This window comes from Loxodonta africana, chromosome 25 (genome assembly GCF_030014295.1).
Source record: "Loxodonta africana isolate mLoxAfr1 chromosome 25, mLoxAfr1.hap2, whole genome shotgun sequence".
NCBI classification, from domain to species: Eukaryota; Metazoa; Chordata; class Mammalia; order Proboscidea; family Elephantidae; genus Loxodonta; species Loxodonta africana.
In genome coordinates, this window is record NC_087366.1 from 17,165,074 (window position 1) to 17,177,227 (window position 12,154).

General features: G+C 40.9%; 1 long non-coding RNA gene across 1 annotated transcript; it reads left to right on the plus strand.

Moving 5' to 3' along the window:
* The first annotated feature begins 349 nt into the window (after positions 1 to 349).
* LOC111750921 (uncharacterized) lies at positions 350 to 7,841 on the plus strand. The gene is made up of 3 exons (XR_010319374.1): positions 350 to 3,066; positions 5,337 to 5,683; positions 6,984 to 7,841. It is a non-coding gene; the product is annotated as an uncharacterized LOC111750921 (long non-coding RNA).
* Positions 7,842 to 12,154: the final 4,313 nt, after the last annotated feature.

The following is a 12,154-nucleotide window of genomic DNA, read 5'->3' on the forward strand; positions in this document are numbered from 1 at the left end:
GCCGCTCAATATTCATGAGAGACCGAGAGGAAGCCGGCTCGGCCGGCGCGGCGGGGAGGGCGGGGGGCGGGGAGGAGAGCGAGGGGGCGGGGGCGCGGGACGGGGACGTGCGCGGCGTGAGGGGAGGGGGCGCCGCCGCGTGCTGGCCCGAGGGCCCGAGAGGCCGAGCGGCCGAGCGCCCGAGCGCCCGAGCGGCCGAGCGCCCGAGCGTCCGAGCGGCCGCCCCGTCCCGCCCCGCCCCGGCCGGCAGGCCCGCCCGCAGCGCCCACCTCGGGGCAGACAACCCCGGCCGCGGGCCGCGCCAGCCCCAGGCAACGCCCGCCCCGAGCACCGCCAGCCCCAGGCAACGCCCGCTCGGATGACGCCGCCGCCGCCGCCGGCTCCTTCGCTCACTTCTCACGCCTGGAGCCCTTTCCGCCCCTGCTCGGGCCCACCCGTTGTGCCTCCCTGACTGGCTGCTGGGGCTCGAGCTCAGACTTGGGCTGTCCCGTGATTGCCTTCACCTAACACCATTCCAGCCGTAGGAGCCATCATCAGCCTTTCAGGTCCGGAACTTCTCCCGAACTCAACTTCGGCACACTGCTACCCCGCTCAGCAGACACTCGCTTTCCATCCTTGCAGAGTGATCTACAAGATCTAATGACTCCTGGCGAAAAGGACCTCCAGTTCTAGAATAACACGGTTGGACGTATGTTGCTGGTGTTAGGAGCCGTAGAGTGGGTTCCGACTCACAGGGACGTTATGTGAGAGTTCTGATTGTTCTCAACAGCTCTTACCGTTTCATTTACCTTGCTACTGTTTTATTTCTATCTCCTTGGCCCCTTGCAGTATTAGCTTCTGAACTTCTGACTGTAAAAGGTAATAGATTCTATACCAGGCGCTCTTTGGAAACCCTATGGGGCAGTTCTGCTCCGTCCTTTAGGGTCGCTATGAGTCAGAATCAACTGGGCGGCGACGGGTTTTTTTTTGTTAGTTTTTTTAATCGTTACTTAAAACACAAGCAATTATCCACTGCTTAGTGTGTATAAATTAAGTTACAGGCTTAAGAAGTAACAAGTGAAAGAATTTCCTGACCTCAACATACACTACTGGTGAAATGTATCTCTTGAAATCGTAACCAACATTAAACGCATTGCCATCAAGTGGATTCCGACTCATCATGATCCTATAGGGCAGAGTACAGTTGCCCTAGAAGGCTTCCAAGGCTGTAATCCCTATGGAAGGGGACTGCCACATCTTTGTACCAGAGGAGCCTCTGGTGGGCTCCAGCCACCAACCTTACGCTTGGCAGCCAGCACTACACCTCCCTGCTACCACGTGGTAAATGTGAAGGCACTTGTAGCATGGAGGAATGGACACTGCACTGGGAACTGGATAAACTAGGTGTGCAGCTTCCAATTCATATCCATGTAACTTAACGCCACTGGACTTTATTTTCCTTATTTGCAAATGATTCTTTGGTCTTTTCCAGCTGTTAAACTGTATAATAAACTCTCTACAGGCGATGCCAAATAAATGATAGGAATTTACATAGGATTTTGGGAAAAGGACCAATTCCAACTGGTGTTTTCAGGGACCATTTCCTGGGGAGCTACGATGTGAATTCTGTTTTGACTGATAGCTTTGGATAGGTGGAAAGAAAAAGGACAGATGTTAAAATTTTAAAGACAACACCTTATGTATACTATTGTCAAAGTAAACAAGAGGAAGACATTATTCTTTTTCAGTGATTTGAAAACTTTCACCTATCTATAGCCTTAAATAAGAAATGACAATTCTCTGACTTTACAGGGCCTTCAAGGCTAAGCTTTTCCTCCAATGTGGAAAAAAAAAAAAAATCAAACTAGGGATGTTTCTGCTTCTCCCTTCTTCTAACAGTACGCTTTCTAGAGACAGTGCAGTTGCAGAAACGTCTCCCTTCTTCATGACTGCGTGTATACTTCAATTAAAGGAGCTTAGGAAGTTCATAATTGAGAACTTTTTTGCTCTAGTTAAAATGCTTGAGAAAGTCAAGATGTGTGTGGTTAGATTAAGCAATTCAACTGATGCCAAGAAAAGCGATCATTTGTAGAAAGTACAGGAACTTTGTGGATGAAAGTTAAATATAGTACTTATAAGAAGTTCACAGGGGAGTTAGTGGAAGGTGGAAAACTTATGGGATATTCTGATTAAATGTGATTAAAAAGCTAGACCTCAGGCTAACATCCTTATCGTGAAAGACACTGCTGACAAATTAATGGAACACATCTTACATACTTTATCTCTTACTCCAAAACCTAGCACTGAGAGTAAAATGGGCCTTACCTGACTTTAAAAAAAAAAAAAAAAATTTTTTTTTTTTACCTGACTGTATGAATCAGAAAAGATTATGTTACCGTGTACTCCCAAATATCTCCAAAATCGCCATAGCTTAACACAACAAAAGTTCGTCACTTGCTTATGTTTTACGTGGATTAGACTCACTCTGTTCAAGTTACTCCAGGAACCAGAGTGACAGAGGCTCCACCATTTTGTAAATCGACACCTGAAATGAAGCAGCTCAGCCTCTGTGGCAGGGGAAGAAAGAGACTCAAGAATCCCCACGAACTTTTCAGTCTTGGTGCAAACTGAAAGGCTGGTGGTTTGCTTAGAGCCCACCCAGAGGCACCATGAGTCAGAATCAACTCGGGTGGCAGTGTATTTTTAGGAGTCCCTGGGTGGAGCAAATCGTTAAGTGTTGGGACTGTGAGCCAAAAGATTGACAGTTGGAATACATTCAGAGGCACCTTGGAAGACAAGCCTGGCGATCTGCTTCCAAAATATCACAGTCCTGAAAAACCTTTGACACACATGAGGTCACCTTGAGTCAGAATTGACTCAATGACAGCTAACAACTGCTTGGACTAGAAACAGATTTCCGCTCACATTTTATTGGCCAGAACTAGTAACATTAGCAATTAGTGAACTAGTGAACAATACTGATGTCAACCGTCTTGACCCACCAAGCAGCTCCTACCCAGTGCAGCTCCTGGATGCTGTGAAAAAATTCTTTTTCTTCCATACACTGGCTTTCTTGAGTGACTTAAAGTAAGTTATGTTTTTAAGAATTAACTCTGTACTTGGTTAAGAGTTGACTGTTGTGTAAAAGGAGCCTTGGTGGCACAGTGGCTAAGAGCTATGGCTGCTAACCAAAAGGTTGGCCGTTTGAATCTACCAGCTGCTCCTTGGAAGCCCTAGGGGGCACTTCTGCTCTGTTATGTAGGGTTGCTATGAGTTAAAATTGACTTCACAGACACGGGTTTTGTCATGTAAAAAGAGTGGATTTCCGTTTTCTTCTCTTTTGTTTTAGTTGTATGTTAAACCAATATCAAACTCATAATTAGTATATCAGGATTTGACATATCCTGACTACATTCTTTTTGCTAATTTTTGACCTAACAAAAGGGATATCACTTTGAAACACATTTTCTACTAGCATTGTGCCCTCATGTGAAATGTACCAATTGAAAGTGATAATCCTATTTTAGGAGAAGATTAAATGAATACTCCGTAATACTCTTACAGCAGGAACACTACATAATATGATAGGTAGATGAATGGATGACCTCTAGTACAAAAGAATTTTTTTTTTTTTCCCCTCCAGACTTTAGAAGTAGTACCATGCTAATTACACGGTGAACTGGGTAAGCAACTCTAAATGAGCGCAAAAAATACTTCTTTACTAGTTGTCATGGGTTGAATTATGTCCCTCCAAAAATGTGTGTATCAATTTGGTTGGGCCATGATTCCCAGTATTGTGTGGTTGTCCTCCATTTTGTGATTGTAATTTTATGTTTAAAAGGATTAGGGTGGGATTGTAACACCACCCGTACTCAGGTCACTTCCCTGATTCAAGGTAAAGGGAGTTTCACTGGGGTGTGACCTGCACCACCTTTTATCTCTCAAGAAATAAAAGGAAAGGGAAGCAAGCAGAGAGTGGGAGACCTCATACCACCAAGAAAGCAGCACCAGGAGCAGAGCGCGTCCATTGGACACGGGGTTCCTGTGCCTGAGAAGCTCCTTGACCAGGGGAAGATTGAGGATATAAGGACCGTCCTCCAGAGCTGACAGAGAAAGAGTTCCCCTGGAGCTGATGCCCTGAATTTGGACTTTTAGCCTACTTTACTGTGAGAGAATAAACTTCTCTTTGCTAAAGCCGTCCACTTGTGGTGTTTCTGGCATAGCAGCACTAGATGACTAAGACACTAGTTTTCTACTGTGGTAAACCAGTTGCTGTTGAGTTGATTCTGACTCATGGTGACCCCACGTGTGTCAGAGTAGAACTGTGCTTCCTAGGGTTTCTGATGGCTGATTTTTTGGAAGTAGATCACCAGGCTTTCCTTCCAATGCATGTCTGGGTAGACTTGAACCTCCAACCTTTCAGTTAACAGCTGAGCACATCAGCCATTTGCACGAAAACATTAGAGATACTACTTTGGCTCAATCAACTTTTATTGAGCATCTACTACATTCCAGGCACATATGAGCTTGGTTTCCCTCACTTTTATTACTTAAGAACAGAAATTTCTACCAAGATTACATTTAGTCTCTTCAGAGGTTTTTTCTATTTAGGCAGTATGTTTTAAATAGAAACTCACACCTGCCTATTCCATATCTGCCACATGGATTTCTTTTCAGCTGTGCTCCAAGTGTCTAATTATTATCTGCTTACCTGAGATGAAAATTGCAGGCCACCAATACTCGGTTGATAACTGTTATCTATGTATCACAATTTACAGAACACTTTTATATCCATTACTCATTGAATCCTCAGAACAGTCCTCCAGAGTATATTCCCACTTACTAGGTGAGAAGGAGTCCCTGGGTGGTACAAACGGTGGAGTGCTCAGCTGCTAATCAAAAGGTTAGTCCACCCAGAGGCACCTCGGAAGAAAGGTTTGATCATCTACTTCCCAAAAATCTACTCTGACACATGTGAGGTCACCATGAGTCAGAGTCAACTTGACAGCAACTGGTTTTTTTCTTTATAGGTGAGAAAATTGTAACCTCTGTGGTTAAATAACTCTCCCAAACGTTGAGCTAGTAAGTGGCAGAGCTGAGGCTGAAACCTAGGGTATATGACTGAGTCCAGAATACTTTCCATTATGCTACACCTGCCTTCCTGCACTATGCTGCTTCCACAACTTCGGTATTTTTCCTTTTTTTTTTTGGTGGATAAGCAATATATAAGACAAACATCTCCAGAGCTTCCTCACAACAATCCTCAGTGTGGCCTATTTTCAAGTAATTAGAGATGATACTAAATATAATAATATAGCAGCCAACTAAAATAGAATTAATGATCTCTGTTTGTCTAGACCAAAAGAGAGAGAAGGAAACCCAAGACACAGAGAAGAAACTAGTCTACAGGACTGTCTACGCAAACTACAGCCTCATCCACCCTGAGACCAGAAGAACTAGATGGTACCCAGCTACCACTACAGATGGCTGTGATCAGGGCCACAATAGATGGTTCCTGATAGAACGGGAGAAAAATGTGGAACAGAACCTCAAATTCTTAAAAAATCCAGAACTACTGGATCGGTTGAGAGTAGAGGGCTCCCCAAGACTACTGCCCTGATATATTCTTTAAACCTTGAATAGAAACTATCCTCGGGATCACCTTTCAACTATATAACAGACTGGCTTACAAAGCATATTACCTGTGAGTACTGTGCTCCTTTAAAAAATCATCTGTATGAAACCAAAAGATCAATAATTACTTTTAAAAAAAAAGTGAGAAGGCAAGGGACAGGGAAACGAGATTCCTGGAAATGGAACATCCAGGATGGAAATAATGAGAATGTTCATACATAGTGAAAAACGTAACCAACATCACTGAACGATTTGTGTACAATTGTTGAATGGGAACCTAATCTACAGTGTAAACTTCCACCAAAAATACAATATTATCTAAAAATAAACAAATAAAATAGTGCATTGATAGTAAACCATCACTTTTTGTTTTTGTTTTCTTAGAAAACTTGCTTTAAGAAAAAAACAAAAGTAAAAGGTAGGCTAGAAGACTGGAATAGTCAGGGATTTAACCATCTCTATATACTATTATCCCCAACCAAAATCTTTATTTGCCATCTTTTATATGTGTTTTCTTTGAAAGAGCCAAGTTAAGCAGGAACATAATTCAAGAGACCCATAATTCAAAGTGGCCTCAGGAAGCAGGCAACTCAAGATTTACAACCTCTTCAGCTGAAAAAATATAGCTCTAGCCAAAAGCTTTAGTGAAGTTTTATTTGTATTTTAGCATAGTGAGTTCTGTTTGTGCTTCCTTGGTGTTTTAGTTCATTTTTCTTTCATATATTCCCCAAACAACCAAAATAATTGGTGCTACTCCTATTTGCTAACAATTCAACTTAAAGAAGTTAAACAGGTTAAATGAGCTGGTCCAGTTAGGAAGACTTTTGGGGAAAAATAAATAATACTGCTGTTTCTCTCCCTAGGAGACTTGGAATGGTATTTTATATGTCCCAGATGTGGCTACATTCAGTCTAACATCTGTTAGTGCATTTTATGAAAATAATAAACTAGCATGTGTTTGAAAAGTCAACAGAGTGAATAAAAATTTCGTTCTGTTGCAGCACAAATAGCTGTTTCTTTGTAGTTAACAATGCATTACATAAGTGGGAGATATTATTGTAATGTCCACTCTCAAATATAAAACGAAATATGATTTAATAATAACTGGCTTTTAGCCCTGGTGGCACGGTGATTAAGAACTCAGCTGCTAACCAAAAGGTCGGCAGTTTGAATCCACCAGTCAATCTTTGGAAACCTTGTGGGGCAGTTCTACTCTGTCCTACAGGGTCGCTATGAGTCTCGATAGTTTCATTTTGGCAAGGAGTTTGGTTTTTTGGTTTTAGCTTCCTAAGATGAAGAAATGTTATTCCATTCAAACAAACCTTTGCAATTTTTTTTTTTTTTCTTTCTTTGAAAATGTTTCCTGCAAGCAATGAGATTTGTGCCTCGGCCTTGAATCTAGGAACATCCAGATTCATCCTGAAAACTAACAAAGAATAGATAATTCTGGTGGAAACTGAGAACTGAGATGGAAATTCCTCTGAAAAACGACGCTGGAAGATCCCAGGAGGAAAGCACAGATGAAGAGTACAAAATATTTAAGTCATGTTATGATTCATCCAAACTGACTTTCTGGACATTTTAGTTTTTTCCTATTTGAAGCAAGGCACGAGAATGGTTTTTGTGGGGCATAAGAGGGTAGACAGTAAAGACATCTCTTATCTCACACAGTTCTTAGAAACAGTTTTTTAGTAAAAAAATTTAGAAGAACTGCCAAATCACACCCATGCAAGAAAATTTAATTATAATTTTAGACTAAATCAAGATTTGGAAACCCATGCAGTACCCATCTGCTGAGTCATTAGCATTTTACACTCCACAAAAGCAAACTATTTAAATGCGTATTGAATAACATACTAAAGTAGGCTATAATTTACGTAAATTTGAAAAACCATCCTGATCAATCTGAAATACCAAGGTTTATGTGTTACATCCAGGAGTAGATATTTTCTAAGGATGTCTAGTCTGTCTGTAGAAAATTTTTATTTTATCACTTTCTTAAACACATTTCATAGGTCATCCTTGCAGGGTCAGAATTGACTCTGATTCCTTAAGGATAATGACGACTGCTGCATAAGGGATGAGAATGAGAAAAAGGATAGCTGTAAATGAACCCTCTTGTCACAATATTCTGTTTAGGATACTGTTAACCCTGTTAGCAAGCAGAACTTTATTTGGATGTTGATTTTAAAGAGGCCTATCATACTTTCAGAATAAAATCTAAAGCACTGTACTTTAATTCTCATATTCCAATTGGAACTTGAAGCTTGACTCGCTCTATTCTCGGGGCACATTTAGCATCTCCCTGTTTTCCCATTTGCTTGCTTGGATTAGTAGTGTGTGAGTAGCTCCCCACCACCAGACTGAAAGAAGCCCGAGGGCAAAGAGTAGTCTTTACTCATCTGCAAATGGGCCATCGTGCCTGACACAATGTAGTATACTTGTATTAAATATACATAAATGTTTTTGTTGTTAGATGCCATGGAGTCAGTTCCAACTCATAGCGACCCTATGTAACACAGAATGAAACACTGCCTGGTCCTGCACCATCATCACAACTCTTGTTTTGCTTGAACCCATTGTTGCAGCCACTGTGTCAATCCATCTCCTTGAGAGTCTTCTCCTTTTTCACTGACCCTTCTACTTTACCAAGCATGATGTCCTTCTCCAGGGACTGATCCCTTCTGATAACATGTTCAAAGTATGTGAGACTAAGTCTCCACATCCTTGCTACTAAGAAGCATTCTGGTTGTACTTCTTCCTTCTTTTGGCAGTCCCTGGTAAATTCAATATTCTTCACCAACACCACAATTCTTCGGTCTTCCTTATTCATTGTTCAGCTTTCACATGCATAGGAGGCGAGAATGAAAACATCCTGGCTTGGGTCAGCACACCTTAGCTCTTAAAGTGACATCTTTCCTTTTTAACACTTTAAAGACGTCTTTTACAGCAAATTTGCCCACTGCAATGTGTCTTTTGATTTCTTGACTACAGCTTTCATAGATGTTGATTGTGGATCCAAGTAAAATGAAATCCTTGACAACTTCAATCTTTTCTCTGTTTATCATGATGTTGCTTATTGGTTCAGTTGTGAGGATTTGTTTTCTTTATGTTGAGGTGCAATCCCTACTGAAGGCTGTGGTCTTTGATCTTCATTAGTAAGTTCTCCAAGTCCTCTTCACTTCCAGAAAGCAAGGTTGTGTCATCTGCATAATGCAGGTTGTTAATGAGTCTTCCTCCAATCCTGATACCCCAGACTTCTTATAGACCAGTTTCTCAGATTATTTGCTCAGCATACAGATTAAATAAGTATGGTGAAAGGATACAACCCTGATGCACACCTTTCCTGACTTCAAATCAAGCAGTATTGTTGTTTGAATGACTACTGCCTCTTGATCTATGTACAGGCTCCTCATGAGTACAATTAAGTGTTCCTATTCTTCACAATGTTATCCGTAATTTGTTATGATCCACACAGTCAAATGACTTTGCATAGTCAATAAAACACGGGTAAATATCTTTCTGGTATTCTCTACTTTCAGCCAGAATCCATCTGACATCACCAATGATATCCCTTTGTCCACAGCCTCTTCTGAATCTGGCTTGAATTACTGGCAGTTCCCTGGCGATACTGCTGTAGCCATTTTTTAATGACCTTCAGCACAATTTTATTTGCGTGTGATATTAATGATATTGTTCAATAATTTCCACATTCTATTGGGTCACCTTTCTTTGTAATAAGCATAAATATGGATCTCTTCCAGTTGGTTGGCCAGGTAACTGTCTTCCAAATTTCTTGGCATAGACAAGTGAGCACTTCCAGTGCTGCATTTATTTACTAAAAAAAAAAAAAAAACATGTCAATTGGTATTACATCAATTCCTGGAGGCTTGTTTTTCGCCAATGTTTTCAGCACAGCCTGGCCTTCTTCCTTCAGTACCATCAGTTCCTGATCATATGCTATCTCCTGAAATGGTTGAACATTGACCAGTTCTTTTTGGTACAGTGACTGTATATTCCTTCCATCTTCTTTTGATGTTTCCTGCATTGTTTAATATTTTCCCCAGAGAATTCTTCACTGTTGCAACTCGAGGCTTGAATTTTTCTTCAGTTCTTTCAGCTTGAGAAATGCTGAGCTTTTTCTTGCCTGTTGGTTTTCTAACTCCAGGTCTTTGTACATGTCATTATAATACTTTGTCTTCTCAAGTTGCCCTTCAAAATCTTCTGTTCAGCTCTTTTACTTCATCATTTCTTCCTTTTGCTTTAGCTCCTCGACGTTGAAGAACAAGTTTTGAAGTCTCTTCTGACATTCATTTTGGTCTTTCTTTCCTGTCTTTTTCATGGCCTCTTGCTTTCTTCATGTCTGATGTCCTTGGTGCCATTCCACAACTCATCTGGTCTTCTGTCATTAGTGTTCAATGTGTCAAATCTATTCTTGAGATGGTCCCTAAGTTCAGGTGGGATATATCAAGGTTGTACTTTGGCTCTCGTGGACTCATTCTAATTCTCTTCAGCTTCAACTTGAACTTGCTTCTGAGCAATTGATGGTCTGTTCCACAGTCAACACATGACCTTGTTCTGACTGATGATATCGAGCTTTTCCATTGTTTCTTTCCGCAGATGTAGTCAATTTGATTCCTGTGTATTCCATCCTGTGAGGGCCACATATAGTCATCATTTATGTTATTGGAAAAAGGTATCTGCATTGAAGAAGGTGTTGGCCTTGCAAAATTCTGTCATGCAATCTTTGGCATGTTTCTGTTACCAAGGCCATATTTTCCAACTACCAATCCTACTTTGTTTCCAGTTTTCACATTCCAATCACTAGTAATTATCAATGCATCCTTACTGCATGTTCAATCAATTTCAGACTGCAAAAGTTGGTAAAAATCTTCAGTTTCTTCATCTTTGGCCTTAGTGGGTTGGAGTGTAAATTTGAATAATAGTCATATTAACTAGCCTTCCTGGTAGGTGTACGGGTATTATCCTATCACTGTTAGCATTATTCTTCAGGATAGATCTTGAAATGTTCTTTTTCACTACGAATGCAATGCCACTGCTCTTCAAGTTGTCATTCCCGGCATAGTAGACCATATGAATGTCCAATTCAGAATGGCCAATACCAGTACATTTCAGCTCAGCAATCCTTGGATATTGATGTTTATGTGTTTCATTTCATTTTTAATGATTTCCAATTTTCCTAGATTCATAGTTTTGTACAGTCCTCATTCCAATTATTAAGGAATGTTTGTAGCTGTTTCTTCTCATTCTGAGTGGTGCCACTTAGCAAACGAAAGTCGCTAAATCTTGACTCCATCCCGTCATTAAGGCTGACGCTACTTTGAGGAGGTAGCTCTTCCTCAGACATCTTTTGAATGCCTTCCAACCTGAGGGGCTCATCTTCCTGCACTATGTCAGCAATGGTCACCTGCTATTGATAACATTTTCTCTGGCTAATTCTTTTCAGAAGTAGATGGCCAAATCCTTTGTCCTAGTCTGTCTTAATCTGGAAGCTCTGCTTAAACATGTCCACCATGGGTGACCCTGCTGGTATTTGAAACCGGTGGCATAGTTTCCAGCATAACAGTAATACACAAGCCCCCACAGTAGGACAAACTGACAGATGTGTGGGTGGAGGAGTGGTTAAGCGCTTGGCTGCTAACCAGCTGTTCCATGAAAGAAGATGCGGCAGTCTGCTTCTGTAAAGATTATAGCCTTGGAAACCCTATGGGGCAGTTCTATGCTGACCTATACAGAGTGTTCCTATGAGTCAGAATCAACTGGATGGCAATGGCTTTGGCTTATAAAGAGAGAGAGAGAGATTTTGCCTTAGTCCTAAAATGCTTTTGGTATGCCTTTAAATAACGGTAATAATTACAATTTCCAAAAATCTGTTGCTAAATGACCAAATACTTGCTTTATATGTCTTCTGAATAGTATCTAATTGTTGGAATAATATTTTTAGAATGCGCATCTTATCACATGTCACATTAAAGCGATCATAATACTCATTGTTGGTCAATGCTTATAAACACAGATACCTCATACATTATCCATAAGCAAGAAAAATGGTACAACCTCTTAGAGGATAATTTGGCAGTTATCGCACAAAATTTAAAACGTGTATCTCTTTTGACCTAAGAAATCCATTTCTAGGAATGTATCCTACGGAAGTACTCACACAAGTCTGCAAAGAAACATGTACTCAGATGTTAACTGTGCATTGCCTGCAATTGTAACAAAAATTTTGGCTACATAACTTTTGATCTAACCCTGTAGTAGTATATCATAAACCAAAAAACCAAACCCATCGTGGCCAAGTCTATTCTGAATTATAGCAACCTTATAGACTCAACGGCACTGGGTTTTTGGTATAGGACAGAGCAGAACTGCCTCATAGAGTTTCCAAGGAGTGGCTGGTGGATTTGAACTGCTGACCTTTTGATTAGCAGCCAAGTTCTTACCACTGCACCGCCAGGGCTCTGTTCTATATCATATAGCTGCTAAAAAGAATGACATAAAGCACAACTACTGATACAGA